A 14,824-nucleotide genomic window follows, 5' to 3' on the forward strand; every position below is an offset into this window, starting at 1 on the left:
ACTTTGTGAGTCAACATAATCTAGGAGTTGGCCCCTCTCACTTTAAGGAGACATACAACCATACAATTCTGTATAGTTGAACTTTATTATAACCTGAATCACTTCAGTCACCTTCCATATATAATATTTTTGATGAACAATAGCTTTCCTTACATTTCTGTGAGCCTCTGAGAGGTGTTTTTTTTTCTTTTCTTTTTTTTTTTTGACTGCTGTCTTCTTAGATTAGCCTCTTTAGAATATTGTGTCTTTGGACCATTGTCTCCTAAATCACAGTCTCTTCAGAACACTTTCTTTAAACTACTTTCTTTTTAGACCACTGACTCCCTTAGACCAAAATTTTTTTAGTACACAGTTTTTTTAAGCTATTGTCCACTGTGTCATTAGAACAATGTGTTCTTTGGCCACTGTCTCTTTAGAGCACTGTCTTTTCAGGATACTTCTCTTTAGACTGTTGTCTCTTTAACCCACTATACCTTAGCCCAATGTCTCCTTAAACCTCTATTTCTTTAGAACTGTATCGTCTTAGACTAATGTTTACTTAGACCACTGTCTCTTTGACTACAATCTCATCAACAGAATACTGTTTTAGGCTTCTGTCTCTTTAAACTATTTCTTCATAGATTACTGTTTCATTAGACCACTGTATCTATAGACAATGGGCTTTTTAGACCATAGTCATCTAAGATCACTGTCTCTTTATAACATTTTTTATTTAGACCACTGTCTCTTTAAACTACTGTCCTTAAGGCCACATTCCCTTTAAGTTTCTTTAGATCACTGTCTCATTAGATTAATGTTCCTTAGACTACTGTCCCTCAGACAACTGTTTCTTTTCACCACTATCTCATTAGACTACTCTCTTTCTAGACTGTTTCCCTTTTTCTTTTAACTATTGCCTCTTTAGACCACTGTCTCACCAGACAAACTGTCTCCTTTAGACCAAAGTTTTCATTAGACCACTCTTTCTTTTAACCATTGCCTCTTTATATTGACGTCTCTTTTGACTATTCACTCCCACCTGCAAAATCATAATGAAAATATTCCAAATTGAATTTCTGACCATTGAGCTATTTGCAATCCTAGTCTATATATTGGTCCACTGTGTCTGTAAATGTGTTGGCACCACCATCAAAGTGTATGTTGGTGTCACTACAGTATCTCTGTTACTTAATGTTATTTAAAAGAGCCATTGTCTTCTAAGTGAGTTCCAATCCAGTTGCAGTATTGTCATTTGGTCTCCAGTATTGCAATATAATGGCTGTGTCTTTATAAACATCTCAATACAATCTGAATAGTACAGATGTGATAAGGTTTCCACTGCCTGTAAATATGTATGCATGGTTTTAGGTTCAGCCTAGCTCTGTGAATGTCTGCTCTTTTAATTCAATAAAGCTTGTCTGGGTTTGGGTTTTTTTTTCTTTGTCTTCACCTTTTACTTCTGAACAAAGAAGGTCTGGGTATGTAAGTGATGGCCATCTAATTGTGTTGACATATTGGCACAACATTGTAGCATTACTAAATAACTATCATAAACTGAAGTGTTTGTTCACACATACTTATACATCTGTATAGCATACATACTACACCTTAACAAAGTTTATTGATAACACAAGCATCTTAGGTTTTACTTGTTGCTACTACACAGTTGTTAATGTGCAAAACAGTTACATGTAAATAAGGCATCAGAACTTTTAAATGAACAAAACGTACTACATTACCGCACATAGAGATATACACATATATACATACATAAATACATACATACATATTTATATATATATATATGTGTGTGTGTGTGTGTGTGTGTGTGTGTATATTCATGCACACATACATATATGTATGCATTTATGTATGTATACATGAATGTATGGGCTTCTTTTGAATAACTCGTACCAGTTACACAGGTGTACTACTATGTGTCAAATCAAAAGCAGGCAGTTCTCACCCAACCCCACACCAAATATCAGTACAAGACAATAACTGACTGATTCCAAAGTGGGAAACCTTCAGCTTCTGTTGATTTCTATCAATGCTATATATATATATGTATAGAATGTGATTTTGTCACAAAAAAAGAATAACATATAAAAACCAGATTAAAAACCATTCTTCCTGATCTTCCAGCCCCCCCAATCACACACAAACTAACCCTTTAACATTGGACCTCTTATTTCTTCCAAATATATTTTTTATTTTGTTTTTTGTTTTTGTTTTAAGCTACTTCTGTTTATAACCTTCTGACCACACTCATGCATACACACACACACAACATACAACACAGATGCACACACATGCACCACCTTCGTATGACATGGAAAGACTAGAAAACATTTCAAAAAGTGTTCAAGTTCCAGAGGTGGTGGTGGTGGTGGTGGTGGTGGTGGTGGTGGTGGTGGTGTGATGTTGCTGGTATGGTCAGTGTTGTCAACTGAAACAGATCAATGGTATAACATGGTGGTGAGGGTGGGGTGTTTTTGTCCAAAGCTGTAACCAAACAGGATTGCTGAATTTTCTCTTGTCATCCTTATTTGTTTGCTAAATCTTGTCTCATCATCTCATCATCATCATCATCTTGGTATATCTGTGACAACAACGGTATGAAATAATAATAATAATAATAATAATAATAATAACAACAATGATGATACTACTACTACTATTACTAATAATCATAATCATTGTTGCTGTTCTTGTTATCTTTTTATCCTTTTACTAGTTGCAGTCATTGGACTGTGGTCATGTTGTTCATTTATTTGTCAATTTTTAAATGTCAGCCAATATATTCATCTGTTTTCATTCTATGACTTAGCAAAAATCAAATTCTGCCTTTTGTAACATTTTCGTTAAAGCCATTTCAATACTCTACACTTTATGATTTGTACATTTTCTAATTTTTTATTATTTTTTTTTTTAACTGGATACACATTTTTCCCCACTAATTATTTATTCTGAAACTATTCTTGTGGCACTACAATTTTTTTGTTTATATATATGTCTCACTCTCTCTCTCTCTCTCTCTCTCCGTGTGTCTGTATACATACATACATACACACACACACACACACACATATATATATATATATATATATATATATATGAGAGAGAGAGGGAATAGGTGAATGTAAAATAAGCTTAGTGTAGATAACACTGTAGTGACCAAATGGATAGGAACTTAAACTCCAACTTTTTTATCCAGGGCCAGTGCCCTGGCATTAAAAGTTAGCTATAAGAACAATCCTTACTGAGCTGTTATGGAAATAGTATGGTAGATAAACACAGTTAGGCTTGAGACATATATATGTATATAAAGTACAAAATAAAGAAAAACAAAACAAAACAGAAAAGAAGGATTATGTAAAGTCTTATCTCAACAGCTGTTTCAAGTCAACCATAACTTATATAATAACCATATTTGTAAGTAATATATGCATGATGTGATAGGTATGCATCCAGTAACAATTCTCTAAGAAATTGTTATGCCTAACTTACCTGGAGAATTTCATCAGACTTGCCACTGGACATACATCTTCATGCACATATTATTTATGAATATGGTTATTGCATAAGTTACAACTATCTTGAAACAACTGTTGAGATAAGACTTTACGTAATTTTTCTCTTCCGTTCTGTTTTCTTTATTTTGTAGTCTGCATATTGTGCTTCATATAAATATGTGTCAAGCCTGTGTTTATCTACCTTACTACACACACATACACACGCATATATATATATATATATATATATATATATATATATACATGTCCGTTTATAATCATGAAAAATTGAATGCCACCATTCTAAATGCAGTTTCTATGAGTTCTACTTGATTATTAATGAATATTTTGCCAGTGGTTCCACCCGTCAACCTGGTTATTAGTACTTGAATTCAAGTTCTACATCCCTAAATTTCTCTCATGGCCCAGTCCCAAGTATAACCAGGTAATCACAAGGGATTTATGTGTAAACAGGAAAAATATATATCTATGTAGTTTATATGAAACAAAAAACAAAACTATTGGTTTTATCCAGATACTGTTTCCTTCCAACAATGAATTTTTATTCACCTCTGACTCTTCCCCCCCCCCTTAATACTACAACAGCACAGAACAAATATACAAATGCAAACACTATACCATAGATATAGATGGCACGTTAGCTTGTCTCACAACTCCTATACTGCCTTCACTCACTGACTTTCACCGGGGATTAAACCATGGCTATTGTTACTGATATTGTCACTTCCAGTAGTCACTAATCAAATTACACAATCTACATTTATTGTGCTACTGTTTTATGAGAATGCTGTCATGTATTGCCTCATCTAGAGCCAATTATATGCTACTGCTGATTTAGAATTTCTGTCTACAATCACCTTATGCCTTCCAATTCCATTATCTCTGCTATCATATCATGCTGTTTCAAATATATGTACATCATCTGTTTGCATCCAGATGATCCCAGACTGTCTCCTAATTTACCACTGGACCATGGTATAGAAAAAGATAACGTGGTAACTGCTGCTCACGCACACAAACATTATACATACATGCATACATACATACAGATATATACATGCAAATGAATTAATATTTATCTTTTGTTCTTTTCATTTAACATCTGTTTTTTTATGCTGGCATGATTTAAACAGAAGTAAAGATATATACTTATATATATAATATATACCTATGGATCACACTCATGACTAAAGAATTCTTGGATACATCCACTATACACAAACACACACATGCATACATACATACATACATACATACACATGTTTACATTTAGACAAAACATTCATCAGATATAAAAGACATAAAAGGCCAACACTCATATTCTTTATATGAATGATAATGATATACATTGCTGTCTCTTTAAATGTAAACATATTTGGTAAAGTGAATTGGTGCTTAACCATGAATAATTGTTGGTTAATCACCAAAATAACATTTAAATGTAAATACATGCATACATACATACATATATATATATATGTATAGTTTTATATGTGTATCTATATGTGTGTGTGTAATATATATTTATATGTGTATCTATATATGTGTGTGTATATATGTAATTATATATATACATACACACAAATTCAGAACTCTATGGAACTATATATAGTGCAATACCATCATGGTACCTATGAGGTTTCATGCTAGAGACTTTTAAATTGGCCCTTAGCCTAGTACTGATATAATGACACATTTAGATAGTTTTCATCTTTATCCTGTTCCCCAACAGTTATGCACCAAAGTCTTAAGTCACTGTAGAGCATAAGGTTCTAATTGTGCCTCTTTACAGCTTTCAATTACTATTGAAGTTAAGATGTAGGTCTACAGCAATATGATAATATCATGAAATACATTATTTTCCAATAGTTTTACACACACACACACATATATTTATATATATTATTTCTTTTATGCATTTCAGCCTCATGGCTACAGTCATGCTGGAGCACCACTGTGACTATATAACCTTCCCACATCCCTCATATGTGGTTGATTTCTTCTGGGTGGTGAGTTTCATATCACGACCCTTGCATATGCTTTTACCTAGTCGTTGGCTTATTTGGTGTATGAGGGAGTTTGACACTGCCAACCTTGTCTGTCTCATGCCTGGATGTTGGTTTATCTGGCATTGTGGATAGGGGAATGTCTGGTTCCTTTTTGAAGACTTCCACATCTACATTGTTTAGGTTTCTTAATTCTTTTAGCAGTGCACTATACATACATGTATATATTTATATATGTGTATGTGTGTATGTATATACATGTATAGATACTTTATTTATGTATACATACATTACATATATATATAATCATATATATATATATATATATATATATATATATATATACGTATATACATCCATAACTATATATAACATACATATATATATGTGTGTGTGTGTATATATATATATATATATATATATATATATATATATATATATATATATATATTTAATAGTTTTTGTATATCAACTTGTCTAACTTGCTTATCTTTACATTTACTCCTCTACCTGCTCAAATTTAAATCTCTTGAGCACTACGAAGTGTATTCTATATGGAGAATATCTGCCTCATCTATAAACATACATACATATATATATATATATATAATACATATATACAATACATATATACATATGTGTGTGGATATATATATTCACATATGTTACATATATATATATATACACACGTGCACACACACATATATATATGGAAGTCCTAAACTCATTGAACTCATTGCATAAAGCAAAATTTTCAATCCTGTTTGTTTGCAGATAAATGACAATATCCTAAAATACTGCAGAGAACGGGGTTTTATACTCTCTTCCCCTTACTGATGTGTGCTACTTTTCTGAAATAACAGGGAGAAATTTTTAGGTCCTGTCTGTCGAGAGGACGTTTCAATGCCTTAACTTTGTGAGATAGCCATAGAAAGAGTATATGGTATTCAGCTTCTGCAGATACAAACACACTTTACTTACATCTTACAATGTTTCTGTAATCTTTTTTAGTCTCTTTGTTTTTTAGAATTCCATTGACTTTCACATTTAAAGTTATGGATATATGTATTTATGTGCACAACACACACAATGTGTGTGTATGTATGTGTATATATTTATATATATATATATATATATATATATAGACACACACACACATATATATTGCACGCTTCTTACAGTATTAAGAGTTTTAGCTCTTATTTCTTACAATTATAGGTGCTTCGGCAGCCTCAGTCACAATAAGTGACAATAAAACCTTTTCTTTATGGTATTATATTGCACCTAGCTGTTTATAGTAATTTTTACATATATATATATATATATATATATATATAATTATAAGTTCTAAGTATGATGATTCTGGACATTTCGGAACTAACCAAAACAAACACACATGCATATATGTTAAACAGTCTCTTCATATCTTCCAAACAGTATGTGTGTATGTGAACCATTTTGTTTCAGTTCTTAAGAAGGTCATCTTAATTATACTGGTTTTTATTTTTTTCAACCTACCCCACAGCATTAAGTATACAGATATATCACTCTCCCTTGCTACTACTGCTACTACTACTACTACTACCACCCATCATTAACAGTATTTATTGTTCTTTATCATTGATAGCATTCAATTTCAGATTAACTGCCCAGTGAACTTGTTGCCAAAGATACTGATGTGTGAGTAGAGTATATAGATATATATACATGTGTGTATGTATATACATATATGTGTGTGTGTACATATGATATAAAGGATTCTGGAGAGGATCGAGTACTTAAATTGTATGCACCAGGTTGGGTTGATTTAATCTGCAAGCACCACTTGGATCAATATACTGGGTACTATATACACTAAATATATAGTGACCTATTTAGTTTTGATACTATGTGTATACTGTATGGGCATTGCCAAAGTAGAATACACTTGTATTTGGAAAACATTCCAAGTGAATAAAAGGGACTTTATAGGAGAATGTATTCAACCATTAACCCATCATGTACAACTAGCCAAAATAGTTGATTGGTCCAGAATGTGTAAATAGCCAAGCTGATCAAACATTAGCCTGAGTTGACCCAGAATCTATCTGTTAAGTAAGCCAATTGGAAGAAGCTGCTCACATTCATCTTTTTAGAAATACAATAGGACAAACTAGAGTATAGTTGTTCAAACACGATTGGACAAATATATAATCAAAGGCATTCCAAGTATGACCACTGCCTCTTTTTTTTTTTTTTTTGATCCAATATAGTTTATCTACAATTACCTTTTTCCATAAGTCTTTTTTGTTCTAAGATAGTAGAGTGATTTGAGAGAGATTTGATTTGCTCTTTCTATCAGGTCACCCAATTGCATGGAGGTGTCATTGTTTGCCATCTAGTTAGTGTGTAACCTCTTCATTTGCTACCAACTTGCTTTGTTATTGCATATAGGCATATTACAATTACAAATATATAAACAAATACTTCATTGTATATAGCAGAAGCAGTTGTTTCCCATAATGAATTTTAGATTTCAGTTGATATATACTGTTCATATGCACCCACCCAAAAACTGATGCAGGTTTATATATATACATACATATATATATATTTAAAATACAGAGATGCCTGTAATAGTGGTATGTAGTCTTGCTGCTATTTCTAGCGGGTTAGATGTCCTATTACAGGCATCTCTGTATTTTAAATGAATAATACATAGTCTATTGACTGTTTCTTTACCCTCGCTAGACCACTGGTGGTAAAATAAAAATTTCTAAAATTTTCTTTGCTACCCTGTATTTTATTAATACATATATATATATATATATATATATATATATATATATATTTGAAAATCCTACACGATTAGGTGAAAAGCGCTTTATTTAATATGTGACATTAATAAAAATCTGTAAATGTACAAACATCCAGATTTCTGAGTACCTTAATTTTTATATATATATATATGTATATATATATATATATATATACACACACACATACACTCACATACACATGTATATAGGATAGTCTATACAAACTAGAGAAATAGATCTCTATAAAAAGTAGTCTTATTTTATATTTATTGCTGAGAAGCTACACCAGTGACTTAAGGGACTAGAGCTACAAGCCAAATCACTTGAAACTCTGTGTGTGTGGGTGTAAATATATATATATATATATATATATATATATATTTAAACAACTCCAAGATGAAAGTCTCTACTCAACACCAAATGACAATAATTATCTGCTGTGAATTCCATCTGGAGTTTTCTTTAATATAGGTAGCATACTTTGCATTCGGGGGAAATTCATCAGGTTTTTCCACTTGCAGACTGACTCATTGGATCTTTTACAACAGCAAACAATAAGTAAATCTGCATAAGGTGAAATTGAATCTACATTTTGTAGTCCACATTCTGTGTGTTCACTAATTGTCAGTAGACAGTAGGTCAGTGTTCCCTGTGTAACTGTTAGTAGGCAGAACGTTAATGTTCACTGGTCCACCATCATTATCAGTAGACAGGGGGGGTCAGTGTTCATAAGTTCACTATGTAAAATTGCCAGTAGACAGTGAGTTAATGTTCACTGGTCAACTGTAATTGTCAGTAGACAGTGGCTTAACACTTACTTGTTCACTATGTAATTGTCAATAAAAAATGGGTTAAATGTTCACTGGTTCACTACAATAATTGTCAATAGACAGTATGTCAATGTTTACTAGTTCACTGACTAATATACTGTGGAGACATAGTGGTTAGGGTGTTGTACTCATGATCATGAGATTGTGGTTTCAATTCTTGGACTGGGTGATGCGTTGTATTCTTGAGCAAAACACCTCCTTTCACATTGCTCCAGTCTGCTCAGCAGGCAAAAATGGGAAATATTGTGATGGACTAGCATCCCGTCCAGTGGGGGGGGGGGATATATATAGGCCACAGAATCCAGGAAGCTGGCCTTATGAGCTCATGGCTCAGGAAGGACCTTTCATTCTTTTTTGAACTAATATACTGCAGTGCTTTCTGTAGTTTTTATCTTCTGATATGATATTTCTTAGGAATTGCAAATACGTGATATACAAAAAAAAAAAAAATACTATGATAGCTTTAACAACAACAATGATGAGGAAGAGGTGTGGTTTATGATGATGATGATGATGATGATGATGATGACATGGAGAAGGATGATGAAGATTTTGATGATTTTTTTTTATAACCTTTCCTTTTGTAAAAAGTTCAATTTCCATTTGTTTTTCAGTCCACAAAGATATACTTTTGTTTTTGTTGTTTTTTTTTCTCTTTCAATATGACTGTATCCAGGAATATCAAAGCTGAGAGTTAATAAAAACATTCTTTCAATCAAATCTGTTTTCTACTTAATTATTAGCAATCTGATAAACTTGAGAGATTTAGGTTTTATACTAAAACATTTCCCAGAAATGTGTATTGTCATCTTGTTCCATGTGTAGTACAGCACACAAATATGACTGCAATACAGTATGAATGTTAAATAAAGCTCAAATGTAGGCAGTAAATTGACAAAGTTGTTTGAGTATAGGATAGAATGCCTAATAGTATTCATTCCAACTCTCTACATTCTGAGTTCAAATCCTGCCTAGATCAACTTGCCTTTCCTCTTTTTAGGGTCAATAAAGAAAGTAGCTGTTCAAAGCAGTAGCTTGCTGGAATTGTCTTAGCATTGAATGGAATTCCTTCCACCTCTCTATGCTCTAAATTCAAATCCTACCTATGTCAACTTTGCCTTTTATCCTTTTGAGGAATGGGGAAGATAAAAAGAAGTATTTGTTCAAAGCAGTGGCTTGTCAGAATTGTTGCAGCATCAGATAGAATACTTGTGACATCTGTTCCCGGTGTGTGCATTCTGAGTTCAAAATCCCCCTTTTCTCTGATGAACAAATAATATCAGCAATTTGAAGAACCAATGGAGACATACTATCTTTGGTTCAATTATAAGTTTGATTTATAATGGAATGGAAGGTTTATGATACCTGTGGAGTGTCTCCTTCTCCCATTATAATTGTTTTGTAGTTTCAAGGAGCTGGAACAGGTCACCGATTTGTAATATCCGTGCAAAGCGAGGTAATGAGAATGGCTCCTTAGTACATCTCACGGTCAATACAATAAATATAAATAGAACAATGCATATATGTGCCAGAGGGAAATAAGGGACACGACTAGGTAGAATGTTTAAGAGAAGAAGATTTATTGATATGATTGTGTGTGCGTCATATATACAAAATAATAGACAGGCCATCATAAGAATAAGATGTAAGCGTATATATGTAAGCATAGACGTATGCTTGTTAAGAACATATAAGGATGGCGATGAAGAAGAGACAGGGAAAGAGTCTGTAGCCATCGAAGTGATGTGTAAGTTCATAGACACAAGAACGATAAATACCAGTTTGTAGTCAATTGTACACAATAGTTGAAATATTGTATCAAAAGTTGCAGTGATGATGCAGAGCCGGTTGTGATACGTGTCATATGTGAAGTTGTGGCTGTGATGCTGCTGCCTGGGTCACTTGGTACAGGAGTTCTCCCAAGTTGTATATTCGCTGTTGATCCATGGTGAAGTAATTCACGAACAGTGCAGTGTTGTAACCAGTGCGAGTACGTAGAGAAATGTTGACATTAAGAAGAATGGTGGCGACGGAGATGGAGGTCGCCAAATGCTGTTGGACGAAGTTGGTGAGTCTCCACGTGGCTGCTGTTGTGTTGTCGTTGGAACTGGCTGTGTCTTGTGTGGTCACTGGTTAGACCTTAAAAGGTCTGGAACCAAAAGACATTGAGACGATGAGAAGCTAGGGTTTTATAAGGAGTTGTAGGCTCAAAGCTAGGTGGAAAACAGGCTCACACATGACCTTATTTGAAGGCTGTGATCGGTTGGGTTGCATATTGACGCAAATAGAGCAATAGACAAATTGCGCCAATACCAACCAACCAGAGTAGTAGACACAACAGGTTCCAAAATGCAGCCAAAGGCTAGCTGTTATCTACTACATTTGTATGTATGTATGTATATATAATAGAGAGGAGAGGAATTTCACTCAAGTATACACTACAGGTTGCTACCACCACCAGGTCAAACTTATAAATAATACAGTTGCTGTTGGATAACATGGAAGGGTATGGATGTTAAGCCATAGTAAAAAATACCAGTATATTATTCATATCATGAAGAATATTTAAATTATTGAACGCTTCACTTTACCAGTGTAGGAAGCAGATATCTTCATTGATCTTTTCAAAAAAACCTCATTTTAAAAATTTGCAATACATGGCATCTTATTTATAGCTTTAAATATCTTTATCTCTGAATATATTTTAAAAACTTTCCTCAAGACCAAACACAGCATGAAAACTAAAAAAGTTCAGTAAACCAATGTATATTTTATAAGTTTAAAACATAATCTTGTTGTTGAATAAATCTTCGGCTATACTCCAAGTGTTTGGCAAAACAGCATAAGTAATAGAAAGATATTTATGTCTAAAAACATAAATATTCATGGTTACAATGAATATTTTAGTCAGTCATGATGTGTTTGACAATTGCTAAAATTCTCTTGTAATTTGTATATCAAGAATATAACTGAGGAAAAGTACCCTGGGAAGTGTTCTGCATACTAAATACCCATGCAGTAGAGTCTTACACATCTAATATAGTGAATTGAAAAACTTCAGTCAACCAAGATCATACAAGCAATTATAAGACAAAATCTCCCTCATGGTGTGCTTAAAATCTTAACAACAAAGGGAGATAACTCTCAAACATTTTTTAACAAAATTTTTGGATAACACACTGCAGATTGGAGTGACTTGCAACTTTGAAGTCAACTGGTGAAAGCAATAGATATCTTTGGTTTTATCAGACCTCCTCCATAAAGTATGTTTTAGTCAGTTGGTAAAACTACGAAAGGGATGTAAGGACAATGGTTATGAACAAAAAATACCTGGGGTGGGTGGGGTCTGCTTACTAAGTACAAATTACTCCAATAAGATCAGATAAGTGAAAGTTTTGGACAGTATGGACAAGGCAAATTGGAGTGGACCTGGTCTTTCAATCCAATACTGAAGATAATGGGAATATTTCAGACTTAATAGACTTCTTCAAAAAAGCACATTCTACTCAGCAAGACTAAAAGTATAAACTGTGGGTTTTGGGGGAATTTTTAAATTTCTTTTTGAGAAAAGGGCAGTGTTAAATGTAAGCTGTCAATGAATAATGGTTCTATTATATGTCTGTACACTGTATTTTTTACATGTTTCAGTCATTAGACTGTGGCCATGCTGAGGCACCATCTTGAAGGTTTTTAGTCAAAAAGATCAAACTCAGTACTTATTTTAAGTCTAGTACTCATTCTGTCAGCTTCTTTTGCTAAACCATTGAGTTACAAGGATGTAAACAAACCAACACTAGTTGTTAAGCAGTGGAGTGGGGGACAAACATAGACACAAAAGCAAATGTGTGTGTGTGTGTGTGTGTGTGTAAGATGGGTTTGCTCACAGTTTGCAGCCAGCAAATTCACTCACAAGGCATTAATTAACCAGAGCTATAGTAGAAGACACTTGCCCAAGGTACCATGGTGTGAAATTGAACCCAAAACCACATAACTACAAAGCAAGCTTCTAAACCACACAGCCATGCTTTATTTTATATTCAAGTATTTATCTATTAAGATTCATTCAACAGAATGATGATTCACACACACGCTGTAGAGGTTACTTATTATAATCACAGGTAACTGTTATCAAAATTTTCAAATAACCTGCAACACAACCATTATTATCACTATAAAGACAAAAAGAATAACAGTGTTAGCTACAGAGGTGTGGTAGCTGTATTTTGATAGTAGCAGATGGCAGTTGTATTGGTTACAATAGTGGTAGTATATGTTGATTTTGGAAGTAGGGACTAGGTTAGCTAGTATCTGTAAATATAGAACTGGAAAAGAGGATAACGAGTATGCTTGTGGTAGATAGGTTAGTTTCGTTGGGTAATAAGGGTGGGGTGAGTATTATGTAGGTGCGGGTTTCCTAGTTTAATTAAGCACATTTTTTTCGCACGTGTGTATTCCGTTTTACGATTAGTAACATATATATAAGCAATGTTAAATCTCTGAACGAGGTATAAACAGTAACTGCACGACAACATGAAGTATATTTGCCACTTAAATGCGGCTAAACCCTAAGGGTGAATGTTACTGTTGCTTTTAGCCCCAGGAGAACATCTCCTCCAGCTGTCTATTGACACACTTTCTGTGCCCTGTCGGTATTTGCAAAGGGACCCCTTCGCATCGAAGATCGGTGATTGTCGTACGCTGACGAAGAGTAAATACCCAGAAACTCGAGTCCATGCGTATCATGTCAGATCGACGATGGGAAGGATGACTTCCCTTTGCAAATACTGACAGGGCACAGAAAGTGTGTCAATAGCCAGCTGGAGGAGATATTCTCCTGGGGCTAAAAGCAACAGTAACATTCACCCTTAGGGTTTAGCCGCATTTAAGTGGTAAATATACTTCGACATATATATAAATATATATATATACTAGTTTTATAACCCGATTTCATTCGGGTCTACTCAGGCCATATTTTAAAGATGAGGAATTTTGCCCTAGAGACCATGCCTTTCAATTGAGCAAACTCAGTGTTGCCATGCAAACTCCTCAGCACTTTTAACATAGATGTGCAAATTTTCAGGTCAATCCGACCACATTTACTAACACTTTTGCCTGCACAACTGCTTGTGAGACGTGCACCCTTTTCACAAATATAAAGTATATATATATATATATATATATATATATATACACATACATGTGTAATGGCGTCTGTCTCTGCGTATTTGGGGTTACTCTAACTCCTCCCACACCGTCCAACCGATTTTAATGATTTTTGACACATTGGTAGATCACATGCCTTGAAGTTCAAAAAAGGCCGGAATTTTTCGAAAACTCGATAATGCTCAGTTGGCATTGCTTTTTTGTGAGCTCAATCGGGTGCTTGAATTGAGATTCCGATAATGATGTTATTTTCACGGCAGCTTTTGCATTTTTTTGTCCAATTTTGATGAAAATCGATGGGTGAGCGAAGCTCATGGCAGTGAGTTGATGTCAGTATATGGTGTTGACAAAAAATCGATAATTGCGCCTGAGCAGTGGTTTTATAAAACCAATAGGCTTTTTGTGTGCAAATATCCATTGGGGTTTTACTTTTGGCCGTAACTTTTATATTTTTTATCTGATTTTAATGAAATTTGAGATGTAGGTAAATTTTGTGGTGGGAGAGACGGTAA

The sequence above is a fragment of the Octopus bimaculoides genome, chromosome 1 (genome assembly GCF_046866305.1).
Source record: "Octopus bimaculoides isolate indiv1 chromosome 1, ASM4686630v1, whole genome shotgun sequence".
In the NCBI taxonomy this organism is placed as follows: domain Eukaryota; kingdom Metazoa; phylum Mollusca; class Cephalopoda; order Octopoda; family Octopodidae; genus Octopus; species Octopus bimaculoides.